Source organism: Eleutherodactylus coqui, chromosome 7, assembly GCF_035609145.1.
Source record: "Eleutherodactylus coqui strain aEleCoq1 chromosome 7, aEleCoq1.hap1, whole genome shotgun sequence".
Classification (NCBI taxonomy): Eukaryota; Metazoa; Chordata; class Amphibia; order Anura; family Eleutherodactylidae; genus Eleutherodactylus; species Eleutherodactylus coqui.
Genome location: NC_089843.1, coordinates 227,163,156 through 227,183,605, shown reverse-complemented (window position 1 = coordinate 227,183,605; position 20,450 = coordinate 227,163,156). Strand labels below are relative to the sequence as shown.

Below are 20,450 nucleotides of genomic sequence, written 5' to 3'. Positions count from 1 at the left end.
ATGGAGGTAAAGAAACAAAGCTTTGGTGGAAAATAAAAAATGGGCCCAAAATCTGTTAAACAGACATAGAAGGGTTGTTTCCACAAAAACCAAAGATGTTCTCAAGCTGCTTCTATACCCTTGGTTTTGTACAGTAGAACATGGCACTGAAGATGCAAAGACTCAGTGGAAAATCAAAGATGTGCTCAATAAAGACATTTGACAGCTTGCTTTAGCAAGCACGCCTGAACAGGGACTTGAACTCTGGACCCTCAGATTAAAAGTCTGATGCTCTACCGACTGAGCTATCCAGACTCTGAAAAATGCTCTTCTTAGCTCCTCTAAGCGTCTAAACATAAAATATGGAGGTAAAGAAACAAAGCTTTGGTGGAAAATCAAAAATGTGCTTAAAATCTGCTAAACAGACATAGAAGGGTTGTTTCTGCAATAAGCAAAGATGTTCTCAAGCTGCTTCTATACCCTTGGTTTTGCACAGTAGAACACGGCACTGAAGATGCAGAGACTCAGTGGAAAATCAAAGATGTGCTCAATAAAGACATTTGACAGCTTGCTTTAGCAAATGCTCTACCGACTGAGCTATCCAGGCTCTGAAAAATGCTCTTCTTAGCTCCTCTAAGCGTCTTAACATAAAATATGGAGGTAAAGAAACAAAGCTTTGGTGGAAAATCAAAAATGTGCTCAAAATCTGCTAAAGAGACATAGAAGGGTTGTTTCTGCAAAAAACAAAGATGTTCTCAAGCTGCTTCTATACCCTTGGTTTTGCACAGTAGAACACGACAATACAGAAGCAAAGACTCAGTGGAAAATCAAAGATGTGCTCAATAAAGACATTTGACAGCTTGCTTTAGCAAATACGCCTGAACAGGGACTTGAACCCTGGACCCTCAGATTAAAAGTCTGATGCTCTACCGACTGAGCTATCCAGGCTCTGAAAAATGCTCTTCTTAGCTCCTCTAAGCGTCTTAACATAAAATATGGAGGTAAAGAAACAAAGCTTTGGTGGAAAATCAAAAATGTGCTCAAAATCTGCTAAAGAGACATAGAAGGGTTGTTTCTGCAAAAAACAAAGATGTTCTCAAGCTGCTTCTATACCCTTGGTTTTGCACAGTAGAACACGACAATACAGAAGCAAAGACTCAGTGGAAAATCAAAGATGTGCTCAATAAACATATTTGACAGCTTGCTTTAGCAAATACGCCTGAACAGGGACTTGAACCCTGGACCCTCAGATTAAAAGTCTGATGCTCTACCGACTGAGCTATCCAGGCTCTGAAAAATGCTCTTTTTTGCTCCTCTAAGCATCTCAACATAAAATATGGAGGTAAAGAAACAAAGCTTTGGTGGAAAATAAAAAATGGGCCCAAAATCTGTTAAACAGACATAGAAGGGTTGTTTCCACAAAAACCAAAGATGTTCTCAAGCTGCTTCTATACCCTTGGTTTTGTACAGTAGAACATGGCACTGAAGATGCAAAGACTCAGTGGAAAATCAAAGATGTGCTCAATAAAGACATTTGACAGCTTGCTTTAGCAAGCACGCCTGAACAGGGACCCTGGACCCTCAGATTAAAAGTCTGATGCTCTACCGACTGAGCTATCCAGACTCTGAAAAATGCTCTTCTTAGCTCCTCTAAGCGTCTAAACATAAAATATGGAGGTAAAGAAACAAAGCTTTGGTGGAAAATCAAAAATGTGCTTAAAATCTGCTAAACAGACATAGAAGGGTTGTTTCTGCAATAAGCAAAGATGTTCTCAAGCTGCTTCTATACCCTTGGTTTTGCACAGTAGAACACGGCACTGAAGATGCAGAGACTCAGTGGAAAATCAAAGATGTGCTCAATAAAGACATTTGACAGCTTGCTTTAGCAAATACGCCTGAACAGGGACTTGAACCCTGGACCCTCAGATTAAAAGTCTGATGCTCTACTGACTGAGCTATCCAGGCTCTGAAAAATGCTCTTCTTAGCTCCTCTAAGCGTCTTAACATAAAATATGGCGGTAAAGAAACAAAGCTTTGGTGGAAAATCAACAATGTACCCAAAATTTGCTAAACAGACATAGAAGGGTTGTTTCTGCAAAAAACAAAGATTTTCTCAAGCTGCTTCTACACCCTCAGTTTTGCACAGTAGAACACGACAATAAAGAAGCAAAGACTCAGTGGAAAATCAAAGATGTGCTCAATAAACATATTTGACAGCTTGCTTTAGCAAATACGCCTGAACAGGGACTTGAACCCTGGACCCTCAGATTAAAAGTCTGATGCTCTACCGACTGAGCTATCCAGGCTCTGAAAAATGCTCTTTTTTGCTCCTCTAAGCATCTCAACATAAAATATGGAGGTAAAGAAACAAAGCTTTGGTGGAAAATAAAAAATGGGCCCAAAATCTGTTAAACAGACATAGAAGGGTTGTTTCCACAAAAACCAAAGATGTTCTCAAGCTGCTTCTATACCCTTGGTTTTGTACAGTAGAACATGGCACTGAAGATGCAAAGACTCAGTGGAAAATCAAAGATGTGCTCAATAAAGACATTTGACAGCTTGCTTTAGCAAGTACACCTGAACAGGGACTTGAACCCTGGACCCTCAGATTAAAAGTCTGATGCTCTACTGACTGAGCTATCCAGGCTCTGAAAAATGCTCTTCTTAGCTCCTCTAAGCGTCTTAACATAAAATATGGAGGTAAAGAAACAAAGCTTTGGTGGAAAATCAAAAATGTGCTCAAAATCTGCTAAAGAGACATAGAAGGGTTGTTTCTGCAAAAAACAAAGATGTTCTCAAGCTGCTACTATACCGTCAGTTTTGCACAGTAGAACACGACAATAAAGAAGCAAAGACTCAGTGGAAAATCAAAGATGTGCTCAATAAAGACATTTGACAGCTTGCTTTAGCAAGTACGCCTGAACAGGGACCCTGGACCCTCAGATTAAAAGTCTGATGCTCTACCGACTGAGCTATCCAGGCTCTGAAAAATGCTCTTCTTAGCTCCTCTAAGCGTCTTAACATAAAATATGGAGGTAAAGAAACAAAGCTTTGGTGGAAAATCAAAAATGTACTCAAAATCTGCTAAAGAGACATAGAAGGGTTGTTTCTGCAAAAAACAAAGATGTTCTCAAGCTGCTTCTATACCCTTGGTTTTGCACAGTAGAACACGACAATACAGAAGCAAAGACTCAGTGGAAAATCAAAGATTTGCTCAATAAAGACATTTGACAGCTTGCTTTAGCAAGTACGCCTGAACAGGGACTTGAACCCTGGACCCTCAGATTAAAAGTCTGATGCTCTACCGACTGAGCTATCCAGGCTCTGAAAAATGCTCTTCTTAGCTCCTCTAAGCGTCTTAACATAAAATATGGAGGTAAAGAAACAAAGCTTTGGGGGAAAATCAAAAATGTGCTCAAAATCTGCTAAACAGACATAGAAGGGTTGTTTCTGCAAAAAACAAAGATGTTCTCAAGCTGCTTCTATACCCTTGGTTTTGCACAGTAGAACACGGCACTGAAGATGCAGAAACTCAGTGGAAAATCAAAGATGTGCTCAATAAAGACATTTGACAGCTTGCTTTAGCAAATGCTCTACCGACTGAGCTATCCAGGCTCTGAAAAATGCTCTTCTTAGCTCCTCTAAGCGTCTTAACATAAAATATGGAGGTAAAGAAACAAAGCTTTGGTGGAAAATCAACAATGTACCCAAAATTTGCTAAACAGACATAGAAGGGTTGTTTCTGCAAAAAACAAAGATTTTCTCAAGCTGCTTCTACACCCTCAGTTTTGCACAGTAGAACACGACAATAAAGAAGCAAAGACTCAGTGGAAAATCAAAGATGTGCTCAATAAAGACATTTGACAGCTTGCTTTAGCAAGTACACCTGAACAGGGACTTGAACCCTGGACCCTCAGATTAAAAGTCTGATGCTCTACCGACTGAGCTATCCAGGCTCTGAAAAATGCTCTTCTTAGCTCCTCTAAGCGTCTTAACATAAAATATTGAGGTAAAGAAACAAAGCTTTGCTGGAAAATCAACAATGTGCTCAAAATTTGCTAAACAGACATAGAAGGGTTGTTTCTGCAATAAGCAAAGATGTTCTCAAGCTGCTTCTATACCGTCGGTTTTGCACAGTAGAACACGACAATAAAGAAGCAAAGACTCAGTGGAAAATCAAAGATGTGCTCAATAAAGACATTTGACAGCTTGCTCTAGCAAGCACGCCTGAACAGGGACTTGTACCCTGGACCCTCAGATTAAAAGTCTGATGCTCTACCGACTGAGCTATCCAGGCTCTGAAAAATGCTCTTCTTGGCTCCTCTAAGCGTCTTAACATAAAATATGGAGGTAAAGAAACAAAGCTTTGGTGGAAAATCAAAAATGTGCTCAAAATCTGCTAAACAGACATAGAAGGGTTGTTTCTGCAATAACCAAAGATGTTCTCAAGCTGCTACTATACCGTCGGTTTTGCACAGTAGAACACGACAATAAAGAAGCAAAGACTCAGTGGAAAATCAAAGATGTGCTCAATAAAGACATTTGACAGCTTGCTCTAGCAAGCACGCCTGAACAGGGACTTGTACCCTGGACCCTCAGATTAAAAGTCTGATGCTCTACCGACTGAGCTATCCAGGCTCTGAAAAATGCTCTTTTTAGCTCCTCTAAGTGTCTTAAGATAAAATATGGCGGTAAAGAAACAAAGCTTTGGTGGAAAATCAAAAATGTGCTCAAAATCTGCTAAACAGACATAGAAGGGTTGTTTCTGCAATAACCAAAGATGTTCTCAAGCTGCTACTATACCGTCAGTTTTGCACAGTAGAACACGACAATAAAGAAGCAAAGACTCAGTGGAAAATCAAAGATGTGCTCAATAAAGACATTTGACAGCTTGCTTTAGCAAGTACGCCTGAACAGGGACCCTGGACCCTCAGATTAAAAGTCTGATGCTCTACCGACTGAGCTATCCAGGCTCTGAAAAATGCTCTTCTTAGCTCCTCTAAGCGTCTTAACATAAAATATGGAGGTAAAGAAACAAAGCTTTGGTGGAAAATCAAAAATGTGCTCAAAATCTGCTAAAGAGACATAGAAGGGTTGTTTCTGCAAAAAACAAAGATGTTCTCAAGCTGCTTCTATACCCTTGGTTTTGCACAGTAGAACACGACAATACAGAAGCAAAGACTCAGTGGAAAATCAAAGATGTGCTCAATAAACATATTTGACAGCTTGCTTTAGCAAATACGCCTGAACAGGGACTTGAACCCTGGACCCTCAGATTAAAAGTCTGATGCTCTACCGACTGAGCTATCCAGGCTCTGAAAAATGCTCTTTTTTGCTCCTCTAAGCATCTCAACATAAAATATGGAGGTAAAGAAACAAAGCTTTGGTGGAAAATAAAAAATGGGCTTAAAATCTGCTAAACAGACATAGAAGGGTTGTTTCTGCAATAAGCAAAGATGTTCTCAAGCTGCTTCTATACCGTCGGTTTTGCACAGTAGAACACGACAATAAAGAAGCAAAGACTCAGTGGAAAATCAAAGATGTGCTCAATAAAGACATTTGACAGCTTGCTCTAGCAAGCACGCCTGAACAGGGACTTGTACCCTGGACCCTCAGATTAAAAGTCTGATGCTCTACCGACTGAGCTATCCAGGCTCTGAAAAATGCTCTTCTTGGCTCCTCTAAGCGTCTTAACATAAAATATGGAGGTAAAGAAACAAAGCTTTGGTGGAAAATCAAAAATGTGCTCAAAATCTGCTAAACAGACATAGAAGGGTTGTTTCTGCAATAACCAAAGATGTTCTCAAGCTGCTACTATACCGTCGGTTTTGCACAGTAGAACACGACAATAAAGAAGCAAAGACTCAGTGGAAAATCAAAGATGTGCTCAATAAAGACATTTGACAGCTTGCTCTAGCAAGCACGCCCGAACAGGGACTTGTACCCTGGACCCTCAGATTAAAAGTCTGATGCTCTACCGACTGAGCTATCCAGGCTCTGAAAAATGCTCTTTTTAGCTCCTCTAAGTGTCTTAAGATAAAATATGGCGGTAAAGAAACAAAGCTTTGGTAGAAAATCAAAAATGTGCTCAAAATCTGCTAAACAGACATAGAAGGGTTGTTTCTGCAATAACCAAAGATGTTCTCAAGCTGCTACTATACCGTCAGTTTTGCACAGTAGAACACGACAATAAAGAAGCAAAGACTCAGTGGAAAATCAAAGATGTGCTCAATAAAGACATTTGACAGCTTGCTTTAGCAAGTACGCCTGAACAGGGACCCTGGACCCTCAGATTAAAAGTCTGATGCTCTACCGACTGAGCTATCCAGGCTCTGAAAAATGCTCTTCTTAGCTCCTCTAAGCGTCTTAACATAAAATATGGAGGTAAAGAAACAAAGCTTTGGTGGAAAATCAAAAATGTGCTCAAAATCTGCTAAAGAGACATAGAAGGGTTGTTTCTGCAAAAAACAAAGATGTTCTCAAGCTGCTTCTATACCCTTGGTTTTGCACAGTAGAACACGACAATACAGAAGCAAAGACTCAGTGGAAAATCAAAGATGTGCTCAATAAAGACATTTGACAGCTTGCTTTAGCAAATACGCCTGAACAGGGACTTGAACCCTGGACCCTCAGATTAAAAGTCTGATGCTCTACCGACTGAGCTATCCAGGCTCTGAAAAATGCTCTTCTTAGCTCCTCTAAGCGTCTTAACATAAAATATGGAGGTAAAGAAACAAAGCTTTGGTGGAAAATCAACAATGTACCCAAAATTTGCTAAACAGACATAGAAGGGTTGTTTCTGCAAAAAACAAAGATTTTCTCAAGCTGCTTCTACACCCTCAGTTTTGCACAGTAGAACACGACAATAAAGAAGCAAAGACTCAGTGGAAAATCAAAGATGTGCTCAATAAAGACATTTGACAGCTTGCTTTAGCAAGTACACCTGAACAGGGACTTGAACCCTGGACCCTCAGATTAAAAGTCTGATGCTCTACCGACTGAGCTATCCAGGCTCTGAAAAATGCTCTTCTTAGCTCCTCTAAGCGTCTTAACATAAAATATTGAGGTAAAGAAACAAAGCTTTGGTGGAAAATCAACAATGTGCTCAAAATTTGCTAAACAGACATAGAAGGGTTGTTTCTGCAATAAGCAAAGATGTTCTCAAGCTGCTTCTATACCGTTGGTTTTGCACAGTAGAACACGACAATAAAGAAGCAAAGCCTCAGTGGAAAATCAAAGATGTGCTCAATAAAGACATTTGACAGCTTGCTCTAGCAAGCACGCCTGAACAGGGACTTGTACCCTGGACCGTCAGATTAAAAGTCTGATGCTCTACCGACTGAGCTATCCAGGCTCTGAAAAATGCTCTTCTTGGCTCCTCTAAGCGTCTTAACATAAAATATGGAGGTAAAGAAACAAAGCTTTGGTGGAAAATCAAAAATGTGCTCAAAATCTGCTAAACAGACATAGAAGGGTTGTTTCTGCAATAACGAAAAATGTTCTCAAGCTGCTACTATACCGTCGGTTTTGCACAGTAGAACACGACAATAAAGAAGCAAAGACTCAGTGGAAAATCAAAGATGTGCTCAATAAAGACATTTGACAGCTTGCTCTAGCAAGCACGCCTGAACAGGGACTTGTACCCTGGACCCTCAGATTAAAAGTCTGATGCTCTACCGACTGAGCTATCCAGGCTCTGAAAAATGCTCTTTTTAGCTCCTCTAAGTGTCTTAAGATAAAATATGGCGGTAAAGAAACAAAGCTTTGGTGGAAAATCAAAAATGTGCTCAAAATCTGCTAAACAGACATAGAAGGGTTGTTTCTGCAATAACCAAAGATGTTCTCAAGCTGCTACTATACCGTCAGTTTTGCACAGTAGAACACGACAATACAGAAGCAAAGACTCAGTGGAAAATCAAAGATGTGCTCAATAAAGACATTTGACAGCTTGCTTTAGCAAGTACGCCTGAACAGGGACCCTGGACCCTCAGATTAAAATTCTGATGCTCTACCGACTGAGCTATCCAGGCTCTGAAAAATGCTCTTCTTAGCTCCTCTAAGTGTCTTAACATAAAATATGGAGGTAAAGAAACAAAGCTTTGGTGGAAAATCAAAAATGTGCTCAAAATCTGCTAAAGAGACATAGAAGGGTTGTTTCTGCAAAAAACAAAGATGTTCTCAAGCTGCTTCTATACCCTTGGTTTTGCACAGTAGAACACGACAATACAGAAGCAAAGACTCAGTGGAAAATCAAAGATGTGCTCAATAAAGACATTTGACAGCTTGCTTTAGCGAATACGCCTGAACAGGGACTTGAACCCTGGACCCTCAGATTAAAAGTCTGATGCTCTACCGACTGAGCTATCCAGGCTCTGAAAAATGCTCTTCTTAGCTCCTCTAAGCGTCTTAACATAAAATATGGAGGTAAAGAAACAAAGCATTGGTGGAAAATCAACAATGTACCCAAAATTTGCTAAACAGACATAGAAGGGTTGTTTCTGAAAAAAACAAAGATTTTCTCAAGCTGCTTCTATACCCTCAGTTTTGCACAGTAGAACACGACAATAAAGAAGCAAAGACTCAGTGGAAAATCAAAGATGTGCTCAATAAAGACATTTGACAGCTTGCTTTAGCAAGTACGCCTGAACAGGGACTTGAACCATGGACCCTCAGATTAAAAGTCTGATGCTCTACCGACTGAGCTATCCAGGCTCTGAAAAATGCTTTTCTTAGCTCCTCTAAGCGTCTTAACATAAAATATGGAGGTAAAGAAACAAAGCTTTGGTGGAAAATCAAAAATGTGCTCAAAATCTGCTAAAGAGACATAGAAGGGTTGTTTCTGCAATAAGCAAAGATGTTCTCAAGCTGCTTCTATACCCTTGGTTTTGCACAGTAGAACACGGCACTGAAGATGCAGAGACTCAGTGGAAAATCAAAGATGTGCTCAATAAAGACATTTGACAGCTTGCTTTAGCAAATATGCCTGAACAGGGACTTGAACCCTGGACCCTCAGATTAAAAGTCTGACGCTCTACCGACTGAGCTATCCAGGCTCTGAAAAATGCTCTTCTTAGCTCCTCTAAGCGTCTTAACATAAAATATGGAGGTAAAGAAACAAAGCTTTGGTGGAAAATCAAAAATGTGCTCAAAATCTGCTAAACAGACATAAAAGGGTTGTTTCTGCAATAACCAAAGATGTTCTCAAGCTGCTACTATACCGTCGGTTTTGCACAGTAGAACACGACAATAAAGATGCAGAGACTTAGTGGAAAATCAAAGATGTGCTCAATAAAGACATTTGACAGCTTGCTTTAGCAAGTACGCCTGAACAGGGACTTGAACCCTGGACCCTCAGATTAAAAGTCTGATGCTCTACCGACTGAGCTATCCAGGCTCTGAAAAATGCTTTTCTTAGCTCCTCTAAGCGTCTTAACATAAAATATGGAGGTAAAGAAACAAAGCTTTGGTGGAAAATCAAAAATGTGCTCAAAATCTGCTAAACAGACATAGAAGGGTTGTTTCTGCAATAAGCAAAGATGTTCTCAAGCTGCTTCTATACCCTTGGTTTTGCACAGTAAAACACGGCACTGAAGATGCAGAGACTCAGTGGAAAATCAAAGATGTGCTCAATAAAGACATTTGACAGCTTGCTTTAGCAAATGCTCTACCGACTGAGCTATCCAGGCTCTGAAAAATGCTCTTCTTAGCTCCTCTAAGCGTCTTAACATAAAATATGGAGGTAAAGAAACAAAGCTTTGGTGGAAAATCAAAAATGTGCTCAAAATCTGCTAAACAGACATAGAAGGGTTGTTTCTGCAATAACCAAAGATGTTCTCAAGCTGCTACTATACCGTCGGTTTTGCACAGTAGAACACGACAATAAAGATGCAGAGACTTAGTGGAAAATCAAAGATGTACTCAATAAAGACATTTGACAGCTTGCTTTAGCAAGTACGCCTGAACAGGGACTTGAACCCTGGACCCTCAGATTAAAAGTCTGATGCTCTACCGACTGAGCTATCCAGGCTCTGAAAAATGCTCTTCTTAGCTCCTCTAAGCGTCTTAACATAAAATATTGATGTAAAGAAACAAAGCTTTGTTGGAAAATCAACAATGTGCTCAAAATTTGCTAAACAGACATAGAAGGGTTGTTTCTGCAATAAGCAAAGATGTTCTCAAGCTGCTTCTATACCGTCGGTTTTGCACAGTAGAACACGACAATAAAGAAGCAAAGACTCAGTGGAAAATCAAAGATGTGCTCAATAAAGACATTTGACAGCTTGCTCTAGCAAGCACGCCTGAACAGGGACTTGTACCCTGGACCCTCAGATTAAAAGTCTGATGCTCTACCGACTGAGCTATCCAGGCTCTGAAAAATGCTCTTCTTGGCTCCTCTAAGCGTCTTAACATAAAATATGGAGGTAAAGAAACAAAGCTTTGGTGGAAAATCAAAAATGTGCTCAAAATCTGCTAAACAGACATAGAAGGGTTGTTTCTGCAATAACCAAAGATGTTCTCAAGCTGCTACTATACCGTCGGTTTTGCACAGTAGAACACGACAATAAAGAAGCAAAGACTCAGTGGAAAATCAAAGATGTGCTCAATAAAGACATTTGACAGCTTGCTCTAGCAAGCACGCCTGAACAGGGACTTGTACCCTGGACCCTCAGATTAAAAGTCTGATGCTCTACCGACTGAGCTATCCAGGCTCTGAAAAATGCTCTTTTTAGCTCCTCTAAGTGTCTTAAGATAAAATATGGCGGTAAAGAAACAAAGCTTTGGTGGAAAATCAAAAATGTGCTCAAAATCTGCTAAACAGACATAGAAGGGTTGTTTCTGCAATAACCAAAGATGTTCTCAAGCTGCTACTATACCGTCAGTTTTGCACAGTAGAACACGACAATACAGAAGCAAAGACTCAGTGGAAAATCAAAGATGTGCTCAATAAACATATTTGACAGCTTGCTTTAGCAAATACGCCTGAACAGGGACTTGAACCCTGGACCCTCAGATTAAAAGTCTGATGCTCTACCGACTGAGCTATCCAGGCTCTGAAAAATGCTCTTTTTTGCTCCTCTAAGCATCTCAACATAAAATATGGAGGTAAAGAAACAAAGCTTTGGTGGAAAATAAAAAATGGGCCCAAAATCTGTTAAACAGACATAGAAGGGTTGTTTCCACAAAAACCAAAGATGTTCTCAAGCTGCTTCTATACCCTTGGTTTTGTACAGTAGAACATGGCACTGAAGATGCAAAGACTCAGTGGAAAATCAAAGATGTGCTCAATAAAGACATTTGACAGCTTGCTTTAGCAAGCACGCCTGAACAGGGACTTGAACTCTGGACCCTCAGATTAAAAGTCTGATGCTCTACCGACTGAGCTATCCAGACTCTGAAAAATGCTCTTCTTAGCTCCTCTAAGCGTCTAAACATAAAATATGGAGGTAAAGAAACAAAGCTTTGGTGGAAAATCAAAAATGTGCTTAAAATCTGCTAAACAGACATAGAAGGGTTGTTTCTGCAATAAGCAAAGATGTTCTCAAGCTGCTTCTATACCCTTGGTTTTGCACAGTAGAACACGGCACTGAAGATGCAGAGACTCAGTGGAAAATCAAAGATGTGCTCAATAAAGACATTTGACAGCTTGCTTTAGCAAATGCTCTACCGACTGAGCTATCCAGGCTCTGAAAAATGCTCTTCTTAGCTCCTCTAAGCGTCTTAACATAAAATATGGAGGTAAAGAAACAAAGCTTTGGTGGAAAATCAAAAATGTGCTCAAAATCTGCTAAAGAGACATAGAAGGGTTGTTTCTGCAAAAAACAAAGATGTTCTCAAGCTGCTTCTATACCCTTGGTTTTGCACAGTAGAACACGACAATACAGAAGCAAAGACTCAGTGGAAAATCAAAGATGTGCTCAATAAAGACATTTGACAGCTTGCTTTAGCAAATACGCCTGAACAGGGACTTGAACCCTGGACCCTCAGATTAAAAGTCTGATGCTCTACCGACTGAGCTATCCAGGCTCTGAAAAATGCTCTTCTTAGCTCCTCTAAGCGTCTTAACATAAAATATGGCGGTAAAGAAACAAAGCTTTGGTGGAAAATCAACAATGTACCCAAAATTTGCTAAACAGACATAGAAGGGTTGTTTCTGCAAAAAACAAAGATTTTCTCAAGCTGCTTCTACACCCTCAGTTTTGCACAGTAGAACACGACAATAAAGAAGCAAAGACTCAGTGGAAAATCAAAGATGTGCTCAATAAAGACATTTGACAGCTTGCTTTAGCAAGTACACCTGAACAGGGACTTGAACCCTGGACCCTCAGATTAAAAGTCTGATGCTCTACTGACTGAGCTATCCAGGCTCTGAAAAATGCTCTTCTTAGCTCCTCTAAGCGTCTTAAGATAAAATATGGCGGTAAAGAAACAAAGCTTTGGTGGAAAATCAAAAATGTGCTCAAAATCTGCTAAACAGACATAGAAGGGTTGTTTCTGCAATAACCAAAGATGTTCTCAAGCTGCTACTATACCGTCAGTTTTGCACAGTAGAACACGACAATAAAGAAGCAAAGACTCAGTGGAAAATCAAAGATGTGCTCAATAAAGACATTTGACAGCTTGCTTTAGCAAGTACGCCTGAACAGGGACCCTGGACCCTCAGATTAAAAGTCTGATGCTCTACCGACTGAGCTATCCAGGCTCTGAAAAATGCTCTTCTTAGCTCCTCTAAGCGTCTTAACATAAAATATGGAGGTAAAGAAACAAAGCTTTGGTGGAAAATCAAAAATGTGCTCAAAATCTGCTAAAGAGACATAGAAGGGTTGTTTCTGCAAAAAACAAAGATGTTCTCAAGCTGCTTCTATACCCTTGGTTTTGCACAGTAGAACACGACAATACAGAAGCAAAGACTCAGTGGAAAATCAAAGATGTGCTCAATAAACATATTTGACAGCTTGCTTTAGCAAATACGCCTGAACAGGGACTTGAACCCTGGACCCTCAGATTAAAAGTCTGATGCTCTACCGACTGAGCTATCCAGGCTCTGAAAAATGCTCTTTTTTGCTCCTCTAAGCATCTCAACATAAAATATGGAGGTAAAGAAACAAAGCTTTGGTGGAAAATAAAAAATGGGCCCAAAATCTGTTAAACAGACATAGAAGGGTTGTTTCCACAAAAACCAAAGATGTTCTCAAGCTGCTTCTATACCCTTGGTTTTGTACAGTAGAACATGGCACTGAAGATGCAAAGACTCAGTGGAAAATCAAAGATGTGCTCAATAAAGACATTTGACAGCTTGCTTTAGCAAGCACGCCTGAACAGGGACCCTGGACCCTCAGATTAAAAGTCTGATGCTCTACCGACTGAGCTATCCAGACTCTGAAAAATGCTCTTCTTAGCTCCTCTAAGCGTCTAAACATAAAATATGGAGGTAAAGAAACAAAGCTTTGGTGGAAAATCAAAAATGTGCTTAAAATCTGCTAAACAGACATAGAAGGGTTGTTTCTGCAATAAGCAAAGATGTTCTCAAGCTGCTTCTATACCCTTGGTTTTGCACAGTAGAACACGGCACTGAAGATGCAGAGACTCAGTGGAAAATCAAAGATGTGCTCAATAAAGACATTTGACAGCTTGCTTTAGCAAATACGCCTGAACAGGGACTTGAACCCTGGACCCTCAGATTAAAAGTCTGATGCTCTACTGACTGAGCTATCCAGGCTCTGAAAAATGCTCTTCTTAGCTCCTCTAAGCGTCTTAACATAAAATATGGCGGTAAAGAAACAAAGCTTTGGTGGAAAATCAACAATGTACCCAAAATTTGCTAAACAGACATAGAAGGGTTGTTTCTGCAAAAAACAAAGATTTTCTCAAGCTGCTTCTACACCCTCAGTTTTGCACAGTGGAACACGACAATAAAGAAGCAAAGACTCAGTGGAAAATCAAAGATGTGCTCAATAAAGACATTTGACAGCTTGCTTTAGCAAGTACACCTGAACAGGGACTTGAACCCTGGACCCTCAGATTAAAAGTCTGATGCTCTACTGACTGAGCTATCCAGGCTCTGAAAAATGCTCTTCTTAGCTCCTCTAAGCGTCTTAACATAAAATATGGAGGTAAAGAAACAAAGCTTTGGTGGAAAATCAAAAATGTGCTCAAAATCTGCTAAAGAGACATAGAAGGGTTGTTTCTGCAAAAAACAAAGATGTTCTCAAGCTGCTACTATACCGTCAGTTTTGCACAGTAGAACACGACAATAAAGAAGCAAAGACTCAGTGGAAAATCAAAGATGTGCTCAATAAAGACATTTGACAGCTTGCTTTAGCAAGTACGCCTGAACAGGGACCCTGGACCCTCAGATTAAAAGTCTGATGCTCTACCGACTGAGCTATCCAGGCTCTGAAAAATGCTCTTCTTAGCTCCTCTAAGCGTCTTAACATAAAATATGGAGGTAAAGAAACAAAGCTTTGGTGGAAAATCAAAAATGTGCTCAAAATCTGCTAAAGAGACATAGAAGGGTTGTTTCTGCAAAAAACAAAGATGTTCTCAAGCTGCTTCTATACCCTTGGTTTTGCACAGTAGAACACGACAATACAGAAGCAAAGACTCAGTGGAAAATCAAAGATTTGCTCAATAAAGACATTTGACAGCTTGCTTTAGCAAGTACGCCTGAACAGGGACTTGAACCCTGGACCCTCAGATTAAAAGTCTGATGCTCTACCGACTGAGCTATCCAGGCTCTGAAAAATGCTCTTCTTAGCTCCTCTAAGCGTCTTAACATAAAATATGGAGGTAAAGAAACAAAGCTTTGGGGGAAAATCAAAAATGTGCTCAAAATCTGCTAAACAGACATAGAAGGGTTGTTTCTGCAAAAAACAAAGATGTTCTCAAGCTGCTTCTATACCCTTGGTTTTGCACAGTAGAACACGGCACTGAAGATGCAGAAACTCAGTGGAAAATCAAAGATGTGCTCAATAAAGACATTTGACAGCTTGCTTTAGCAAATGCTCTACCGACTGAGCTATCCAGGCTCTGAAAAATGCTCTTCTTAGCTCCTCTAAGCGTCTTAACATAAAATATGGAGGTAAAGAAACAAAGCTTTGGTGGAAAATCAACAATGTACCCAAAATTTGCTAAACAGACATAGAAGGGTTGTTTCTGCAAAAAACAAAGATTTTCTCAAGCTGCTTCTACACCCTCAGTTTTGCACAGTAGAACACGACAATAAAGAAGCAAAGACTCAGTGGAAAATCAAAGATGTGCTCAATAAAGACATTTGACAGCTTGCTTTAGCAAGTACACCTGAACAGGGACTTGAACCCTGGACCCTCAGATTAAAAGTCTGATGCTCTACCGACTGAGCTATCCAGGCTCTGAAAAATGCTCTTCTTAGCTCCTCTAAGCGTCTTAACATAAAATATTGAGGTAAAGAAACAAAGCTTTGCTGGAAAATCAACAATGTGCTCAAAATTTGCTAAACAGACATAGAAGGGTTGTTTCTGCAATAAGCAAAGATGTTCTCAAGCTGCTTCTATACCGTCGGTTTTGCACAGTAGAACACGACAATAAAGAAGCAAAGACTCAGTGGAAAATCAAAGATGTGCTCAATAAAGACATTTGACAGCTTGCTCTAGCAAGCACGCCTGAACAGGGACTTGTACCCTGGACCCTCAGATTAAAAGTCTGATGCTCTACCGACTGAGCTATCCAGGCTCTGAAAAATGCTCTTCTTGGCTCCTCTAAGCGTCTTAACATAAAATATGGAGGTAAAGAAACAAAGCTTTGGTGGAAAATCAAAAATGTGCTCAAAATCTGCTAAACAGACATAGAAGGGTTGTTTCTGCAATAACCAAAGATGTTCTCAAGCTGCTACTATACCGTCGGTTTTGCACAGTAGAACACGACAATAAAGAAGCAAAGACTCAGTGGAAAATCAAAGATGTGCTCAATAAAGACATTTGACAGCTTGCTCTAGCAAGCACGCCTGAACAGGGACTTGTACCCTGGACCCTCAGATTAAAAGTCTGATGCTCTACCGACTGAGCTATCCAGGCTCTGAAAAATGCTCTTTTTAGCTCCTCTAAGTGTCTTAAGATAAAATATGGCGGTAAAGAAACAAAGCTTTGGTGGAAAATCAAAAATGTGCTCAAAATCTGCTAAACAGACATAGAAGGGTTGTTTCTGCAATAACCAAAGATGTTCTCAAGCTGCTACTATACCGTCAGTTTTGCACAGTAGAACACGACAATAAAGAAGCAAAGACTCAGTGGAAAATCAAAGATGTGCTCAATAAAGACATTTGACAGCTTGCTTTAGCAAGTACGCCTGAACAGGGACCCTGGACCCTCAGATTAAAAGTCTGATGCTCTACCGACTGAGCTATCCAGGCTCTGAAAAATGCTCTTCTTAGCTCCTCTAAGCGTCTTAACATAAAATATGGAGGTAAAGAAACAAAGCTTTGGTGGAAAATCAAAAATGTGCTCAAAATCTGCTAAAGAGACATAGAAGGGTTGTTTCTGCAAAAAACAAAGATGTTCTCAAGCTGCTTCTATACCCTTGGTTTTGCACAGTAGAACACGACAATACAGAAGCAAAGACTCAGTGGAAAATCAAAGATGTGCTCAATAAACATATTTGACAGCTTGCTTTAGCAAATACGCCTGAACAGGGACTTGAACCCTGGACCCTCAGATTAAAAGTCTGATGCTCTACCGACTGAGCTATCCAGGCTCTGAAAAATGCTCTTTTTTGCTCCTCTAAGCATCTCAACATAAAATATGGAGGTAAAGAAACAAAGCTTTGGTGGAAAATAAAAAATGGGCTTAAAATCTGCTAAACAGACATAGAAGGGTTGTTTCTGCAATAAGCAAAGATGTTCTCAAGCTGCTTCTATACCGTCGGTTTTGCACAGTAGAACACGACAATAAAGAAGCAAAGACTCAGTGGAAAATCAAAGATGTGCTCAATAAAGACATTTGACAGCTTGCTCTAGCAAGCACGCCTGAACAGGGACTTGTACCCTGGACCCTCAGATTAAAAGTCTGATGCTCTACCGACTGAGCTATCCAGGCTCTGAAAAATGCTCTTCTTGGCTCCTCTAAGCGTCTTAACATAAAATATGGAGGTAAAGAAACAAAGCTTTGGTGGAAAATCAAAAATGTGCTCAAAATCTGCTAAACAGACATAGAAGGGTTGTTTCTGCAATAACCAAAGATGTTCTCAAGCTGCTACTATACCGTCGGTTTTGCACAGTAGAACACGACAATAAAGAAGCAAAGACTCAGTGGAAAATCAAAGATGTGCTCAATAAAGACATTTGACAGCTTGCTCTAGCAAGCACGCCCGAACAGGGACTTGTACCCTGGACCCTCAGATTAAAAGTCTGATGCTCTACCGACTGAGCTATCCAGGCTCTGAAAAATGCTCTTTTTAGCTCCTCTAAGTGTCTTAAGATAAAATATGGCGGTAAAGAAACAAAGCTTTGGTGGAAAATCAAAAATGTGCTCAAAATCTGCTAAACAGACATAGAAGGGTTGTTTCTGCAATAACCAAAGATGTTCTCAAGCTGCTACTATACCGTCAGTTTTGCACAGTAGAACACGACAATAAAGAAGCAAAGACTCAGTGGAAAATCAAAGATGTGCTCAATAAAGACATTTGACAGCTTGCTTTAGCAAGTACGCCTGAACAGGGACCCTGGACCCTCAGATTAAAAGTCTGATGCTCTACCGACTGAGCTATCCAGGCTCTGAAAAATGCTCTTCTTAGCTCCTCTAAGCGTCTTAACATAAAATATGGAGGTAAAGAAACAAAGCTTTGGTGGAAAATCAAAAATGTGCTCAAAATCTGCTAAAGAGACATAGAAGGGTTGTTTCTGCAAAAAACAAAGATGTTCTCAAGCTGCTTCTATACCCTTGGTTTTGCACAGTAGAACACGACAATACAGAAGCAAAGACTCAGTGGAAAATCAAAGATGTGCTCAATAAAGACATTTGACAGCTTGCTTTAGCAAATACGCCTGAACAGGGACTTGAACCCTGGACCCTCAGATTAAAAGTCTGATGCTCTACCGACTGAGCTATCCAGGCTCTGAAAAATGCTCTTCTTAGCTCCTCTAAGCGTCTTAACATAAAATATGGAGGTAAAGAAACAAAGCTTTGGTGGAAAATCAACAATGTACCCAAAATTTGCTAAACAGACATAGAAGGGTTGTTTCTGCAAAAAACAAAGATTTTCTCAAGCTGCTTCTACACCCTCAGTTTTGCACAGTAGAACACGACAATAAAGAAGCAAAGACTCAGTGGAAAATCAAAGATGTGCTCAATAAAGACATTTGACAGCTTGCTTTAGCAAGTACACCTGAACAGGGACTTGAACCCTGGACCCTCAGATTAAAAGTCTGATGCTCTACCGACTGAGCTATCCAGGCTCTGAAAAATGCTCTTCTTAGCTCCTCTAAGCGTCTTAACATAAAATATTGAGGTAAAGAAACAAAGCTTTGGTGGAAAATCAACAATGTGCTCAAAATTTGCTAAACAGACATAGAAGGGTTGTTTCTGCAATAAGCAAAGATGTTCTCAAGCTGCTTCTATACCGTTGGTTTTGCACAGTAGAACACGACAATAAAGAAGCAAAGCCTCAGTGGAAAATCAAAGATGTGCTCAATAAAGACATTTGACAGCTTGCTCTAGCAAGCACGCCTGAACAGGGACTTGTACCCTGGACCGTCAGATTAAAAGTCTGATGCTCTACCGACTGAGCTATCCAGGCTCTGAAAAATGCTCTTCTTGGCTCCTCTAAGCGTCTTAACATAAAATATGGAGGTAAAGAAACAAAGCTTTGGTGGAAAATCAAAAATGTGCTCAAAATCTGCTAAACAGACATAGAAGGGTTGTTTCTGCAATAACGAAAAATGCTCTCAAGCTGCTACTATACCGTCGGTTTTGCACAGTAGAACACGACAATAAAGAAGCAAAGACTCAGTGGAAAATCAAAGATGTGCTCAATAAAGACATTTGACAGCTTGCTCTAGCAAGCACGCCTGAACAGGGACTTGTACCCTGGACCCTCAGATTAAAAGTCTGATGCTCTACCGACTGAGCTATCCAGGCTCTGAAAAATGCTCTTTTTAGCTCCTCTAAGTGTCTTAAGATAAAATATGGCGGTAAAGAAACAAAGCTTTGGTGGAAAATCAAAAATGTGCTCAAAATCTGCTAAACAGACATAGAAGGGTTGTTTCTGCAATAACCAAAGATGTTCTCAAGCTGCTACTATACCGTCAGTTTTGCACAGTAGAACACGACAATACAGAAGCAAAGACTCAGTGGAAAATCAAAGATGTGCTCAATAAAGACATTTGACAGCTTGCTTTAGCAAGTACGCCTGAACAGGGACCCTGGACCCTCAGATTAAAATTCTGATGCTCTACCGACTGAGCTATCCAGGCTCTGAAAAATGCTCTTCTTAGCTCCTCTAAGTGTCTTAACATAAAATATGGAGGTAAAGAAACAAAGCTTTGGTGGAAAATCAAAAATGTGCTCAAAATCTGCTAAAGAGACATAGAAGGGTTGTTTCTGCAAAAAACAAAGATGTTCTCAAGCTGCTTCTATACCCTTGGTTTTGCACAGTAGAACACGACAATACAGAAGCAAAGACTCAGTGGAAAATCAAAGATGTGCTCAATAAAGACATTTGACAGCTTGCTTTAGCGAATACGCCTGAACAGGGACTTGAACCCTGGACCCTCAGATTAAAAGTCTGATGCTCTACCGACTGAGCTATCCAGGCTCTGAAAAATGTTCTTCTTAGCTCCTCTAAGCGTCTTAACATAAAATATGGAGGTAAAGAAACAAAGCATTGGTGGAAAATCAACAATGTACCCAAAATTTGCTAAACAGACATAGAAGGGTTGTTTCTGAAAAAAACAAAGATTTTCTCAAGCTGCTTCTATACCCTCAGTTTTGCACAGTAGAACACGACAATAAAGAAGCAAAGACTCAGTGGAAAATCAAAGATGTGCTCAATAAAGACATTTGACAGCTTGCTTTAGCAAGTACGCCTGAACAGGGACTTGAACCATGGACCCTCAGATTAAAAGTCTGATGCTCTACCGACTGAGCTATCCAGGCTCTGAAAAATGCTTTTCTTAGCTCCTCTAAGCGTCTTAACATAAAATATGGAGGTAAAGAAACAAAGCTTTGGTGGAAAATCAAAAATGTGCTCAAAATCTGCTAAAGAGACATAGAAGGGTTGTTTCTGCAATAAGCAAAGATGTTCTCAAGCTGCTTCTATACCCTTGGTTTTGCACAGTAGAACACGGCACTGAAGATGCAGAGACTCAGTGGAAAATCAAAGATGTGCTCAATAAAGACATTTGACAGCTTGCTTTAGCAAATATGCCTGAACAGGGACTTGAACCCTGGACCCTCAGATTAAAAGTCTGACGCTCTACCGACTGAGCTATCCAGGCTCTGAAA

General features: G+C 40.1%; 18 non-coding genes across 18 annotated transcripts; all 18 read right to left on the bottom strand.

Annotated features, from left to right (window-relative positions):
• Window positions 1-854: 854 nt before the first annotated feature.
• TRNAK-UUU (transfer RNA lysine (anticodon UUU)) lies at window positions 855-927 on the bottom strand. Its single transcript has one exon. It is a non-coding gene; the product is annotated as a tRNA-Lys (tRNA).
• Window positions 928-1,195: 268 nt separating this feature from the next.
• On the bottom strand, window positions 1,196-1,268 carry TRNAK-UUU (transfer RNA lysine (anticodon UUU)). The gene has a single exon. It is a non-coding gene; the product is annotated as a tRNA-Lys (tRNA).
• A 944-nt stretch (window positions 1,269-2,212) lies between these two features.
• Window positions 2,213-2,285, bottom strand: TRNAK-UUU (transfer RNA lysine (anticodon UUU)). The gene has a single exon. It is a non-coding gene; the product is annotated as a tRNA-Lys (tRNA).
• A 944-nt stretch (window positions 2,286-3,229) lies between these two features.
• On the bottom strand, window positions 3,230-3,302 carry TRNAK-UUU (transfer RNA lysine (anticodon UUU)). Its single transcript has one exon. It is a non-coding gene; the product is annotated as a tRNA-Lys (tRNA).
• A 1,918-nt stretch (window positions 3,303-5,220) lies between these two features.
• Window positions 5,221-5,293, bottom strand: TRNAK-UUU (transfer RNA lysine (anticodon UUU)). Its single transcript has one exon. It is a non-coding gene; the product is annotated as a tRNA-Lys (tRNA).
• Window positions 5,294-6,578: 1,285 nt separating this feature from the next.
• Window positions 6,579-6,651, bottom strand: TRNAK-UUU (transfer RNA lysine (anticodon UUU)). The gene has a single exon. It is a non-coding gene; the product is annotated as a tRNA-Lys (tRNA).
• Window positions 6,652-8,277: 1,626 nt separating this feature from the next.
• Window positions 8,278-8,350, bottom strand: TRNAK-UUU (transfer RNA lysine (anticodon UUU)). Its single transcript has one exon. It is a non-coding gene; the product is annotated as a tRNA-Lys (tRNA).
• A 609-nt stretch (window positions 8,351-8,959) lies between these two features.
• On the bottom strand, window positions 8,960-9,032 carry TRNAK-UUU (transfer RNA lysine (anticodon UUU)). The gene has a single exon. It is a non-coding gene; the product is annotated as a tRNA-Lys (tRNA).
• A 268-nt stretch (window positions 9,033-9,300) lies between these two features.
• TRNAK-UUU (transfer RNA lysine (anticodon UUU)) lies at window positions 9,301-9,373 on the bottom strand. The gene has a single exon. It is a non-coding gene; the product is annotated as a tRNA-Lys (tRNA).
• A 560-nt stretch (window positions 9,374-9,933) lies between these two features.
• TRNAK-UUU (transfer RNA lysine (anticodon UUU)) lies at window positions 9,934-10,006 on the bottom strand. The gene has a single exon. It is a non-coding gene; the product is annotated as a tRNA-Lys (tRNA).
• Window positions 10,007-10,956: 950 nt separating this feature from the next.
• Window positions 10,957-11,029, bottom strand: TRNAK-UUU (transfer RNA lysine (anticodon UUU)). The gene has a single exon. It is a non-coding gene; the product is annotated as a tRNA-Lys (tRNA).
• A 901-nt stretch (window positions 11,030-11,930) lies between these two features.
• TRNAK-UUU (transfer RNA lysine (anticodon UUU)) lies at window positions 11,931-12,003 on the bottom strand. The gene has a single exon. It is a non-coding gene; the product is annotated as a tRNA-Lys (tRNA).
• Window positions 12,004-12,947: 944 nt separating this feature from the next.
• TRNAK-UUU (transfer RNA lysine (anticodon UUU)) lies at window positions 12,948-13,020 on the bottom strand. Its single transcript has one exon. It is a non-coding gene; the product is annotated as a tRNA-Lys (tRNA).
• Window positions 13,021-14,640: 1,620 nt separating this feature from the next.
• On the bottom strand, window positions 14,641-14,713 carry TRNAK-UUU (transfer RNA lysine (anticodon UUU)). The gene has a single exon. It is a non-coding gene; the product is annotated as a tRNA-Lys (tRNA).
• A 1,918-nt stretch (window positions 14,714-16,631) lies between these two features.
• Window positions 16,632-16,704, bottom strand: TRNAK-UUU (transfer RNA lysine (anticodon UUU)). Its single transcript has one exon. It is a non-coding gene; the product is annotated as a tRNA-Lys (tRNA).
• Window positions 16,705-17,989: 1,285 nt separating this feature from the next.
• Window positions 17,990-18,062, bottom strand: TRNAK-UUU (transfer RNA lysine (anticodon UUU)). The gene has a single exon. It is a non-coding gene; the product is annotated as a tRNA-Lys (tRNA).
• A 1,626-nt stretch (window positions 18,063-19,688) lies between these two features.
• TRNAK-UUU (transfer RNA lysine (anticodon UUU)) lies at window positions 19,689-19,761 on the bottom strand. Its single transcript has one exon. It is a non-coding gene; the product is annotated as a tRNA-Lys (tRNA).
• A 609-nt stretch (window positions 19,762-20,370) lies between these two features.
• Window positions 20,371-20,443, bottom strand: TRNAK-UUU (transfer RNA lysine (anticodon UUU)). The gene has a single exon. It is a non-coding gene; the product is annotated as a tRNA-Lys (tRNA).
• Between the last annotated feature and the right edge of the window lie 7 nt (window positions 20,444-20,450).